General features: G+C 43.4%; 1 protein-coding gene across 3 annotated transcripts in view; it reads left to right on the plus strand.

The window, feature by feature from the left end:
* Positions 1 to 7,024: 7,024 nt before the first annotated feature.
* The window catches only part of GPBP1 (GC-rich promoter binding protein 1), a 60,557-nt gene continuing 55,236 nt past the window's right edge, over positions 7,025 to 12,345 (plus strand). The window contains exons 1-3 of one of the 3 annotated variants that reach the window (XM_073343972.2): positions 7,025 to 7,212; positions 8,377 to 8,625; positions 10,539 to 10,607. The gene's annotated coding sequence lies outside the window, so the exon portion shown is untranslated. Of the gene's footprint in view, positions 7,213 to 8,376; positions 8,626 to 9,426; positions 9,446 to 10,538; positions 10,608 to 12,345 lie in introns of those variants that run through there. The other 2 variants (XM_073343973.2, XM_073343975.1) reach the window with 2 other exon arrangements.

The following is a 12,345-nucleotide window of genomic DNA, read 5'->3' on the forward strand; positions in this document are numbered from 1 at the left end:
GGCGAGATGTGATCCAAAGCCCATTGAAATCAATAGAAAAATTCCCATCGACTTAAATGTACCTTTGGTGGGCTGACACTACTGCTTTTCCTGAGTGTAATTTTACTGTTACTTTGTGCTCTCCTTCTCCTCCTCCCTGTTGTCATATGCTCAGACTGCAAACTCCTTGGGGCCAGGGACTTGTTTTTATGATGTGTGTGTATGTGTATAGTGTTTAGCACAATTGTCTTGACTCATGACTTAGGCCTCTAGGTGCTATTGCCATACAAATTATTACTAACTGAGCTAAATGTGTTAGATTCATTACAGCTTAGCCTATATGTTGTTGTGTTGACAAATACTTTTAATAACAAAACAAAATGGTGGTGGCAGCTTTAGGCCTATGGAATGTATGCCATTGTATTTTTACTCTACCACTGGCCCCACTCCTGATTTCCAGTCAACCTGCTAGATAGAGCACTATCCTTGATTCCCATCCATGGGTTCTTTAAGACTCTGGTGACAGCAACCCACAGAAGAGACTGAATTCCTTAGTGACTTTCCATCTTCTGTTTGGAAAGCTGAACTTTTATGGCACTAGTAGTTGAAAATCAAACACCAAAACCTACATAATCTCACAGTTTTGGGGAGTGGAATGAGGTTGCAGAAAGTTGGGAGGTAGCCGGAAAGGGGGTGAGGAGGGAGCTGGGTGTGGTTCTGAATGTGTTAGTTTGTATAGGGCCTCAATAAACAAACAAAAAAAAATGCAACGTGATTCCTGCTGGACAGTGAGAGCTCTGTTTTTCAAGATGCTTGATATATCTTATAAAAAAAAAAAAAAGACCCAATCCTGTAGATCTTTTAGACAATACTTCCATTGATGACAGCGGGAGTTTTGGCTAAGCTACAAACTGCAGCATTAGACCCAAAAGCTATCAATGCAGAACTCAATGTACATGGAATTGAAAGTGTCTCTACAGAATATTTAAAGACTTTTAATAAAATTGAGGTTAACTACTCAGCATTGATTTGAAATAAAATTAAGCTGCATAGCTATCTGAGACTAGTCCTTTTGTAATGTTTAAAGAGAAGAAAGTACTTTACATTTTTTTTCACTTTCTAATTTTCTCTGGTTTTTATTCTTTTACATAATAACTTTATCAAATAATATAAAAATGATCAGTTTTGGCAGCACGTACTTTTTCATAATAAGTTTTAAAAACTTGTAACTTGGCAGGATTTAGAAGATGTTTTAAAATCAGCCTATGCAGTGATGAGTTGCCAAAATCTTAACAACCGGTTCCCTCCTCATCCCATGAGGGGGTCGTGCCCCGACCCCTGGGAATCCTGCCCCATCCAATCCCCCATGTTCCTTGATGCCCCCCGCCCCCCCGGGACCACTGCCCCATCTACCCTGTCCCCTGGCCGCCCTCAGAACCAGGAAGGAGGGTCTCATGGGCCACAGTACTGGGTGCCCAGCCCGCCCCACCCCTAAGAGCCAGAGGAACCTGCTGGGGGGTGAGGTGGGGAGTCCCAGCAGTGCTTACCTGGGGCGGCTCCCAGGAAGCTTCTGGCAGGTCCCTCTGGCTGCTGGGAGGGAACAGGGGGAGTGACCATTCCCCCCACTGATCACATCAAAAGTGGTGCCTTAGGCACCGACTCCGTGGGTGCTCCAGGGCTGGAGCCCCCAAGGGGAAAATTTGGTGGCTGCCCCCACCGGCAACTCCCCACCCGGCCCCAGCTCATCTCTGCTCTGCCCCCTCCCCTGAAGGCCCACCCCCTGCGGCTTCCCGCGAATCAGCTGTTCGCACGGGAAGCTGGGGAGGGCTGAGAAGCAGGTGGTGGCTTCGTGTTCAGACCCAGGGAGGCAGAGGCGAGCTGGGGCGGGGAGCGGTTCCCCTGCGCGTCTCCCGGGTTATCTGCTGCGGCGCGGAAGGCCCTCCTCACAACCCCCCTGCCCCAGCTATCTCTGCTCCATCTCCTTGAGCCTCAGCGCGAAGCCGCCGCCTACTTCTCAGCCCTCCCCGGCTTCCCGCGTGAACAGCTGATTCGCGGGAAGCCAGGGGGGCAGAGAAGCAGAGCAGGGCGGCGCGTTCAGGGACGGAGGTGGAGTGGAGGTGAGCTGGGGCTTAAGGCACCATTTTTGGCACGGGCTTCTAAATTTAAAAACCGGTTCCAGCGAACTAGTGCGAACTGGCTCCAGCTCACCACTGAGCCTATGTCAAGGTTCCTTCCCCACTCTGAACTCTCAGGTACAGATGTGGGGACCTGCATGAAAGACCCCCTAAGCTTATTCTTACCAGCTTAGGTTAAAAACTTCCCCAAGGTACAAACTTTGCTTTGTCCTTGAACAGTATGCTGCCACCACCAAGCGTTTTAAACAAAGAACATGGAAAGAGACCATTTGGAGACGTCTCCCCCCCCAAAATATCCCCCCAAGCCCTACACCCCCTTTCCTGGGGAAGGCTTGATAAGAATCCTCACCAATTGGTACAGGTGAACACAGACCCAAACCCTTGAATCTTAAGAACAATGAAAAAATCAATCAGGTTCTTAAAAGAAGACTTTTTATTAAAGAAAAGGTAAAAGAATCACCTTTGTAAAATCAGGATGGTAAATACCTTACAGGGTAATCAGATTCAGAACAAAGAGAATCCCTCTAGGCAAAACCTTAAGTTACAAAAAGACTCAAAAACAGGAATATACATTCCATCCAGCACAGCTTATTTTACCTGCCATTAAACAAAAGGAAATCTGACATATTTCTAGCTAGATTACTTACTAACTTAACAGGAGTTGGAAGGCTGCATTCCTGATCTGTCCCCGGCAAAAGCATCACACAAACAGACCAACCCTTTGTTCCCCTCCCTCCAGATTTGAAAGTATCTTGTCCGCTCATTGGTCATTTTGGGTCAGGTGCCAGCTAGGTTACATTAGCTTCTTAATCCTTTACAGGTGAAAGGGTTTTGCCTCTGGTCAGGAGGGATTTTACAGCACTGTACACAGAAAGGTGGTTACCCTTCCCTTTATATTTATGACAGGCTATTATATAGGAACTTATAACAATTTTAAGCTATTAAAAGGAACTGCAAATAATGAACATAAAATCAAACTCAAATGATAAAAATACTTGCCAATATCTATTTTAATGACAATTACACATAATTTTCTGTTTAATTTTTCATTTTATTAATTGCAGAATCATTTTACCTTTCCTTAAATCATACTTTCATCTCCACAGCTTTATATTGAAATAATTTTACCTGAAAATGTGATTTCAAATTGTCAGGAAGTTTAACCAGATATTTTACAGTTGCCAAAGTTACCAATAGCTCTAAAATAGATACAAGTAAAATTATTTCAAATTAATTGAACACATTTTCCTATATAGATATAAACTGTAACTATTTTAATCTAATTTATAGAAACCTAATGAAACCTCTCAATGCTGTTTTAAATTTAAATCACAAGAATTAAGATATTGTTTTCCTAATCTCAAAATCCAGTTGGTGAAGGTTTCTCACCCTATTGCCCTTAATAGCTCTGCTTAAATTTCCTATCAACTCCTGCTATCTTTTGTTAGAATCAGGGTACGTCTATACTACCCGACGGATCGGCAGGCAGCCATCAATGCGGCGGGGGGGAGGGTGTCGATTTATCGTGTCTAGTCTAGACGCGATAAATCAACCCCCGAGCTCTCTCCCATTGACTCCTGTACTCTAGCGCCATGAGAGATGCAGGCAGAGTTGACGGGGAGCGGCAGCTGTCGACTCACCATAATGAAGACACCGTGATGAGTAGGTCTAAGTACGTCAACTTCAGCTACGTTGTTCAAGTAGCTGAAGTTGTGTAACTTAGATCGAACCCCCCTACCCCCACCTCCAGTGTAGATCAGGCCTTAGTATGGTCCTGAAGCAGCTGGTCTGCTTCCATGGGATCCCAAGATGTAGGCCTCAATCCTGCAAACACTTACATACATGCTTAACTTTAATAATAAAATGCAACTAACTCATGTGGCTATACTTAAGCACATGCATAAGCGTTTGCAAGCTCAGTTCCTGAATTGCCTTTAATTCCCCCTTAGCTGGAAGAAAATATAGGTTTGATCATAACCTTTAAGAAAAGGTTTAGGACTCATTCATCTGTAGATCTCCGCTTCAGGATGCCATGAATTTATTTGTGTAGCTACCTCCTTAATCCATGTTTTTACAAGTGATGACCAATTTTGGCACCATTACGCTAAACACTGGGAATGCCCCATTTTTGACTACAAATCACTAATATTTTTTGGCAAGCGGGATATATAACAAAGAAAGAATGTTGCTGATTTTGTATTTAACTGGAAGTATTTGAAGGAAGTACTTCTTCACATAATCTACAGTCAGCGCATGGAGCTCGTTGACAGGGGATGTTGTGAAGGCTAAAACTATAATTGGGTTCAAAAAAGAATTACATAAGTTAATGGAGGATAGGTTCATCAATGATTATTAGTCAAGCTGGTCAGGGATGCAACCGTATGCTCTGACTGGGAGAAGCTGGGACTGGATGACAGCGGAAGGATCACTTGCTTATTGCCCTGTTCTGTTGATTCCATCTGAGGCATTTGGCTCTGGCCACTGTGGGAAGGAAGATGGGATACTGGGAGAGGTGGACCATTGGTCTGATTCAGTATGGCAATTCTTATGACGGTATCTGAGTTCTAAGACAGGTGTATGATTTTGTTTTAGGGGCATTGGAGATGTTAGGGTATGTCATGAATGAATCCATGGAGTCTGCATGGTGCACAAAGCTGTGATTAGAAAAGGAGTACTTGGGGCACAAGTACTCCTTTTCTTTTTGCGAATACAGACTAACACGGCTGCTACTCTGAAAGCTGTGATTGTGTGTGATTGAGAAGTGTGCTGTGAAGTGATAGAAAATATGTTGTGCCCTAATGAGGATTGCTTCCTTCACTTTCTGTCTTATTCAGAGCAAGATCCTTACTGAAGAAAAGCAACAAGAAGAAAAATAGATGGAAACAAAATTTAAAAGGTTTTGAACACCTCTGGAATGGAGGTTGTTTGTAACTCTGAAATGTTTGTAACAAAACGTTGTTTTCAAAATTTACCATTGACTTAATAATACTGCTTTGAAACTTTACTGTGCAGAATAAAAAAGTTGCTTTCCCTTTATGTCTTAGCAGTTTATGTTTAACACAGTACTGTACTGTATTTGCTGTATTGGCTCCATTCCTCCATGAATCAATACACATTTGAATAAACTATCCCATCAGTAGAGGCATAAATAATGTTCCACACACAGTAAATGTTAAGCTGTTTTTGAAAGCCTTCAAATGAGCTCACAGTCCAATTTTCACTTGCAGTGTTTAGTAACTAGCAAGGTCTCTGTAAACATTACAAAACTACTCTACAATGGGCAGTCTCTGCTTAAGGGCCACATTCTTCCCTCCACTAATGCAAGCTAAGTAGAATACAGACAATCAGAATCCACTGGGAGCGGGCTGAGAAGGGAGAAATGCCAGTTCCATGTCATGCTCTCCACCTCCCTGGAGCTACATGGAAGCTCCTCTATTCTCCATGCATGGGTATTTGGAGCCAGAGCAGGGAGGAACGGAGCCAGGGATCAGCTGCTTGCCATAGCAATGCTCCCTTGCAAAACTCAGTGGGAATTCTGAGTGTGCAAGGAATTCAGGATTGTATCTTTAATTACTGTCATACATCTCCCATGACTATTATATACTGGATGACCAATTGACAGATTGCACTCCCTTACACCCATAGGGGCAGCTGCATAGCTGGGGAGGATTTGCCCAGGGAAAAAGTCTTTCATACTACTGTTCTGCCAAAGAAGAGTAGCTTTAAATACTGGTGGGAATACCACAGAGGAAACAGTGGTGGTGACTGTTTGAGTTACTCAGTCAAAATATCTCATCCAGTCTGGTTCCACACTCTCTCTGAGGCTGTCACTTTTGATTGTTTTTGAGGCTAGTGGTTTCCAATAACTAGGCTCTGCTGGCTTGTGATGATGGCAGAACCCAGATCACGACTCCCAACTCCAAATGTTCACAACTCATGAGTCAAGCACACGCCCTAGCCCCCTCCTTCTATGAGATTTGTTTAAAATAATCAGATTTTTAATAAAATAACACATTGAGGTCTCTATGTTTGCCCACTAGTTCTATATTATAAAAGCAAAACCCTGTACTGCTAGCTGCAGTCTGTTTCCTCTTTAAGGTTTCAGAGTGGTAGCTGTAAAAAGAAAAGGAGGACTTGTGGCACCTTAGAGACTAACCAATTTATTTGAGCTCAAATAAATTGGTTAGTTTCTAAGGTGCCACAAGTCCTCCTTTTCTTTTTGCGAATACAGACTAACACGGCTGCTCCTCTGAAACCAGTGGTAGCTGTGTTAGTCCGTATCAGCAAAAATAAGGAGGAGTCCTTGTAGCACCTTAGAGACTAATACATTTACTTGGGCATGCGCTTTTGCAGGCTAAAACCTTTCTCTTTAACTCACTCATCGCTAATAGGTCTGTCACCGCATAGGTGCATTGTAACTAAATTCCAGTACCGTGGAGAACTAAAGATTGCTCTCAAATTTCACACAGCGCCTCAATCACAGAGTAACAACGAGCTGTGTTCTCCACAGCCAGCACAATACACAACTCAGCCTCGTACCCGGGCCGCTCCTGCTCAGGGGTCCCCAGGTGTTACAACACCAGAGACAGTGGGGTCACGAGGGATACTATTAATTAGGATTAATACACTCTCCCGGTTGCGCCCCACTGGGGTGAGCCGCGGTCGGGGACGCCTCACTCCCAGACCAGAGACAAGCTACGCGCGCTGGGGATTCCCCCTCAGCTGTTCTCAGAACGTTCGGGATTGTTCCGGGTGACGTCACAGCACGGGGGGCTCCCCGCTGGCTCAGGTGGCGCGGTGGGGGAGGGGCGGAGCAGACGGCGGGGGTTCCTTGAAACTCCTCCACGGCGTGGGCTGGCGCCGCTTGAAACTCCGCCCCTTTCGCCTTGCGGGTGGCTGGCCTGCTGGGGCCCGTCCCGCGGCGTCGGCGGGGCGCGCTGACTCTCGCGAGGTTTGGGCGCAGAGCATTGCGGCTCGGAGCGGCGCCATTTTGGGAGCGAGGCGAGTTGTGTGACTGTGTGTGGAGAAGCGGCAAAAGGAGCTTTCAAATCTGGGACCCTCTGCTCTCTGCCTGCCGCCGCCGGGACCAGCCAGCCGGGTACGGCCCGGGGCAGGCCCGAGGGGCTACGGGAGGCGGGCTCGGAGGCTCCGCTCGCGGCGGGGGCAGGGAGCTCCGTGGAGGGGAATCCCCGTTGTGGAGGGGGCTAGTGGCCTCCCTGCGCTGGCGGGCAGGGGGTCCGGGCCCGGCGGCTCCGTGCGGGGAGGGGGAGCTGCGGCTGGGGGGCTGGTATGGAGGAGGGGAGCGGGGCTGTGTTGAGGGGCAGCAGGCGCAGGAAGGATCCCCTCGCTGCCTGGTGGGGGCTCCCGAGTGGGCGCGGGTCCCGCGGGGGCGGGGAGGGGGGCTTCCTAGCACGGGAAGCCCCTCTCCTGCCGCCCCCCCCCCCCTTTGGGCGCCTCATTGCTGGTGGTCCCGCTCCCCATGGCCGGGCAGCCGCGGTGCATGTGGGCTCTGGGTTTGAGCACAGGGCTTTGCCGGGGGTGGGGCTGGCTGAGCCGGCAAGTGCTTGGATCAGGGCGAGGGGCAGCACTAGAACCCGAGTGAGGATTTTAAAGCTCTCCTCGACAGATCCAGCGTGCGAAGCCTCAAGGCGAATCCCTCCGGGAAAGTGACTTCTTGCCGCTGTGCGTGTGTGTCTGCGGCGTGGTGGCGGCAGTAAATGCGCTTCCACCGCTGCCTTAAAAACAAACGCATTCAATTGAAAGCTTTCACGTTGGTGTGTGAGCTAATCCTGACTGCAGCCTGTGCGTTCGTTACTCCTGTTTATTTCTCTTCCTTAGTGGGAGTGCTGGAGGGATTTCCCAGGTAGCTCGTTAATGTCTGGAGGGTGTTTTTTTTTTTTTTTTTTTTTGCCGTTTGGCATTTTTAACCTAGGATCAGCAGCTTCCTTTTTTGGTGTAACACTTTTTTTTAATGAAAATGAGAAGTCTGTAAACCTTCCTGGTTGGTTTCTCTTTGGTGGGGGAGCAAAGGTCTGTTTGTATTAAGGCAAGAAGAAACTTCAGCGTGCGCAGCATGTTTATTGATACTGTATTGTGCTCTGTTCACTAGGAAATGTCTGCTTCTTCCTTGTTCCTCTTCTCTCTCAATCATGTGAGCACTGCATTTTTTTTAAAGATGTCAGATTAGTTTTATAGGCAAATATATAATAGAACTTTCAGAAAGGAAAACTGATTGTGTTTTTTTTTTTTTCCCCTCCTGTAGGCAGTTTGGATTATAAAGGCTATCCTGGATATTTAGAGCCTTTTGCTTCAGTTTGTTGTGGAGGGGGAGAAAGGTGGACGTTGACCTGCAGCTTTTGCTTCAGTTGAAGAGGGGAAAAAAATAACTGGACATCGACCTGGAATTATGATTTATTCAGTCACGTCCTACTCACAAGGCTTCTGAAACTGTCAGAAAACATCTAAGAAGTAAATTGAAAGCTTGTGAAGTCTTGAATTTCTCTACTCAAAAGTACGAGACACCTCATCTGTGGACGCTTTTGTCCACATGGAATGGATAATTAGTTAAATTTCTTAAGCTCAGCATACTTCTGCTGTTAAAATTAAAGGTGTTTTTTTTCCTTTGAATTAAAAATTTTCAGGCACTGGCTAAGATACGTTTGAGTCATATGCATAACTAGTTTTGTCAACTGGTTTTAGATTGCATTAAGTGTAATCCTTGGTTGCTGTTTAAGCACGGCTGAAGAGTTTCATGGCAGATATTTTTACCTTCATTTTATTTTTTAAATATTCTGACACAGCCTTTTTTACTTTGCAATGAAACCTATTTTCTAAATGAAGAGATTAATAGAACTTTGTTTTTCTTTTTTCCTTTTATATTTTATTTGAGTTTTTTGGTAAAATGTTGCCAACAATCAGTATGGCGGTATCCAGATAGCCATTGTTTGCAGATGCCTCTATGAGCTGAATCTTAGAAATGTTCTTCAGTTCAGATGTGAAATTTGGCTTTTCAGTTTTACTCTTGGTGTCATAAAAGGTATATTTATTTCATCAGGAGCTGATGCTCATTACATTGAGATGTACATGGAATAGTAAAGAGAAGAGGCCGCAAAAAGATAGAACAAGCTTCTTAAATCAGACTTGCAAATTTTGGAAATAGATTTGTGAAGGCTGTAAACGAGAAGGATGGGTAGCTGATTTCTGAGAGGGGAACTCTGTCAAATAGCTACTGATGTAGTATCTTCAAGGACTCTGGCTATTATTTCAAGGAAAACAAACTGGAAAATACAAATTACACTGAGCTAACAACTTGTACAGTCTTCTTGGATTTTGTAAGTATTGTACTGTGAATGAATCAATACACATTTGAATAAACTATCCCATCAGTAGAGGCATAAATAATGTTCCACACACAGTAAATGTTAAGCTGTTTTTGAAAGCCTTCAAATGAGCTCACAGTCCAATTTTCACTTGCAGTGTTTAGTAACTAGCAAGGTCTCTGTAAATATTGGAAGCTGTTGCAAGAAGATATAACATTAAGTAGAGAAAATCTTATGTGATTTTGAGGATTTGCGTTAAACCAGTGGTTCTCAAACTTTTATACTGGTGACTCCTTTCGTATAGCAAGCCTCTGAGTGCCATTTCTCTTCTTCCCCTCCCCCCCCCAAATGAATTAAAAACACTTTTAAATATATTTAACACCATTATAAATGCTGGAGGCAAAGTGGTGTTTGAGGTGGAGGCTGACCACTTGCGACCCCCCTATGTAATAACGTCGTGAGCTGCGGAGGGGTCCCAACCCCCAGTTTGAGAGCCCCTGCTTTAAACTGTGTGCTGATGTATAAATGTTTAGGTATTCTGTGTTTTTTTTGTTTACGCTGTATGCTGAACATCAAGAAGTTAATACTTTTGACTAAGTTGATTGAGCAGCGTACAGATGGAAAGAATGAAATTCTCAATGCACACACTACCGCCTAGAAACTTTTCATAAGGTTGCTTGAAGTGATAGACGCTTCATATCTTACACTGCAGGAAATCAATTTAGCTACATAGCACAAAATTGTGCATGTTAAGAATTAAGGGTGAAGACAGTAGTTCCTGTCCATGTTCAGGTTTTGATAAAACATCTGTTTAAGCAGGCTGACTTTTTTTAAGTTGCATTCAGAGTAATTTAGTGAAATGTGATGGGTTTTAACCCTCTGTCTAGTTCCTGAAAGCTCCCTTGATTTTTCTGATTCTTCAGATACCAATAGGTTGCTTAATTCACCACTTCACATTTTTATTGTTAAATTTCACATCTTTACTGTTAAATTTATTATTGTTCCTCTTTTTCACCGGAAACATGGGGAGCTTAATTACAAGAAACAGCTTGCCTATTAATTGTAAAAACATTTACTGCAATATTTTAAATTAATTTCTCTGCAGGTTTGCTTTCAACAAATCCACTACTGCCTCAAGAAAAATTTAAGATGGACAAAACAACCTAGTTCAAAAGTCAGTGGTAACTTTATTCAGCTTTAATCTTGTTTTTCATACATAAAGATCATGTTGACCTAGGTTTAAATAATTAAAGCACTATTTGTAATCTGGCACCTTTACTGAAGTGGCCATATTTTCATAATTTTCTCTTTAAGCTCTTCAAAATTTATTTGCTAATACCAATTTTGAGTCTTCTCCAGGGCTCTAAAATGGGATCTGGGGCAGTGTCTTGAAGGGAAACCTCACATACAAGCAATTGTAAAGGAATGTGAAGCTGTGCCTTGATGACTTTATTGGAATTGCTTTTTCTATATGCTGATATTTTGACCAGGAAGATCTTGTTTTAAATAGGCCTACTTCATAGGATCTGTATTCAGGTTCCTGTGTGATCAGAATTACCCACTTCCACCTCCCTCCTGAGTGTTGGAGGAGCTTTATACTAAATACAGCACTTCAGAATAAAACTCCTCACTATCTTATTTGGCTTCTGCTGAATCAAAATCTATTATGTACACCATCATTAAAGGGTTACCCTGATCTAGTTATGGTTCTGGGATAGTTTCAGGAGTTCTACCTACTCCCAAATCCCATGGCCAAGTTTTGTGGGGTTTTTTACTCTAATTCTCCTATTGTTTTTTCCTCAAGTGTTTCTTTCCTCCTTTGCTTAACCCATGCAATCATGAGAAAATGATTAAAGGTCTGATCCTGTAATAAGCTCTGCATGGACGGATCCCTCTGCCTGTGAGGAACCCCATTGAATTTAATTGGGCTCTACACTGACTCATGGATCTCTTTATAATGGAGTTAATTGAATGACTGGGGGCTAATTGATTATACAGGATAAATTGTGAGATTGTCTATACACAAAGTATTGTAAATTTATAAAGTAAGCAAACTAAAAAATGGAGAAATACCTTTTTTTAAATCTTTCAATTATAATATGTTATTGCTTCAAGTAGGTTTAAAAAAAAAATTCAGCCATAAGTGATTTTTCTTAAAGTTGATGGTGTTTCCTTAAATTACCTATCTATAGGTTCCATACTACTGCCCATCAATGTAGTATCTACGTGTCTTCCATTTAAAACTCATAGTAATAGGAAAGACCCTAATGCTATTCAAGCTGCTGATTTTCAGTTTTACTATAACTTGTTCTTGATCCAGTTTTCTCATTGAAATCAAGCCCTTTCCCACCCTGGGACATTCATTCTGTGGAGTGATTTTTTTCCCTTTCTCTGGATGGTTCTACCCTAGTTCTCTGTCTGGTATATAGAAGGGTGCCCTTCACTCTTGATACATTGACTCCATTCTTTACACTTTCCTAGTTGCTGGTAGCAGGAGAGTTTTTCTTTTCACTACTATCCCCTAACTTAGGATCCTAGGATGATCTCACTTGAGAGCTAAGTATCCTGCTTTGCATGCATATGTATTGGACATAGTTTGAAGCTCTCCTGTAGTTGTTACTGTATCTCTTGATGGGACATTGCACCTTGACCAAAATTCATACAGTAGTTAGGGCCTCCTAAGGAAAAAATTGCCACCATGCTGGTCCATTACAGTGCCGCCTCTTTATTGATATTTTTAAAATTTTGATAGCACTTACTAGGCTGCAGCACTTTGCAGACAGATATGAAGATGAGGTCCCTGCTCTGAAGAATTTATGCTATAACACTTGGTTTAAACACATTTATTGTACTGGTATAACTGTCAGGGCTGTAGGTTTTTTATCAATATAGCTATCCTGGCACAACCCCTA

The sequence above is a fragment of the Lepidochelys kempii genome, chromosome 5 (genome assembly GCF_965140285.1).
Source record: "Lepidochelys kempii isolate rLepKem1 chromosome 5, rLepKem1.hap1, whole genome shotgun sequence".
NCBI classification, from domain to species: Eukaryota; Metazoa; Chordata; order Testudines; family Cheloniidae; genus Lepidochelys; species Lepidochelys kempii.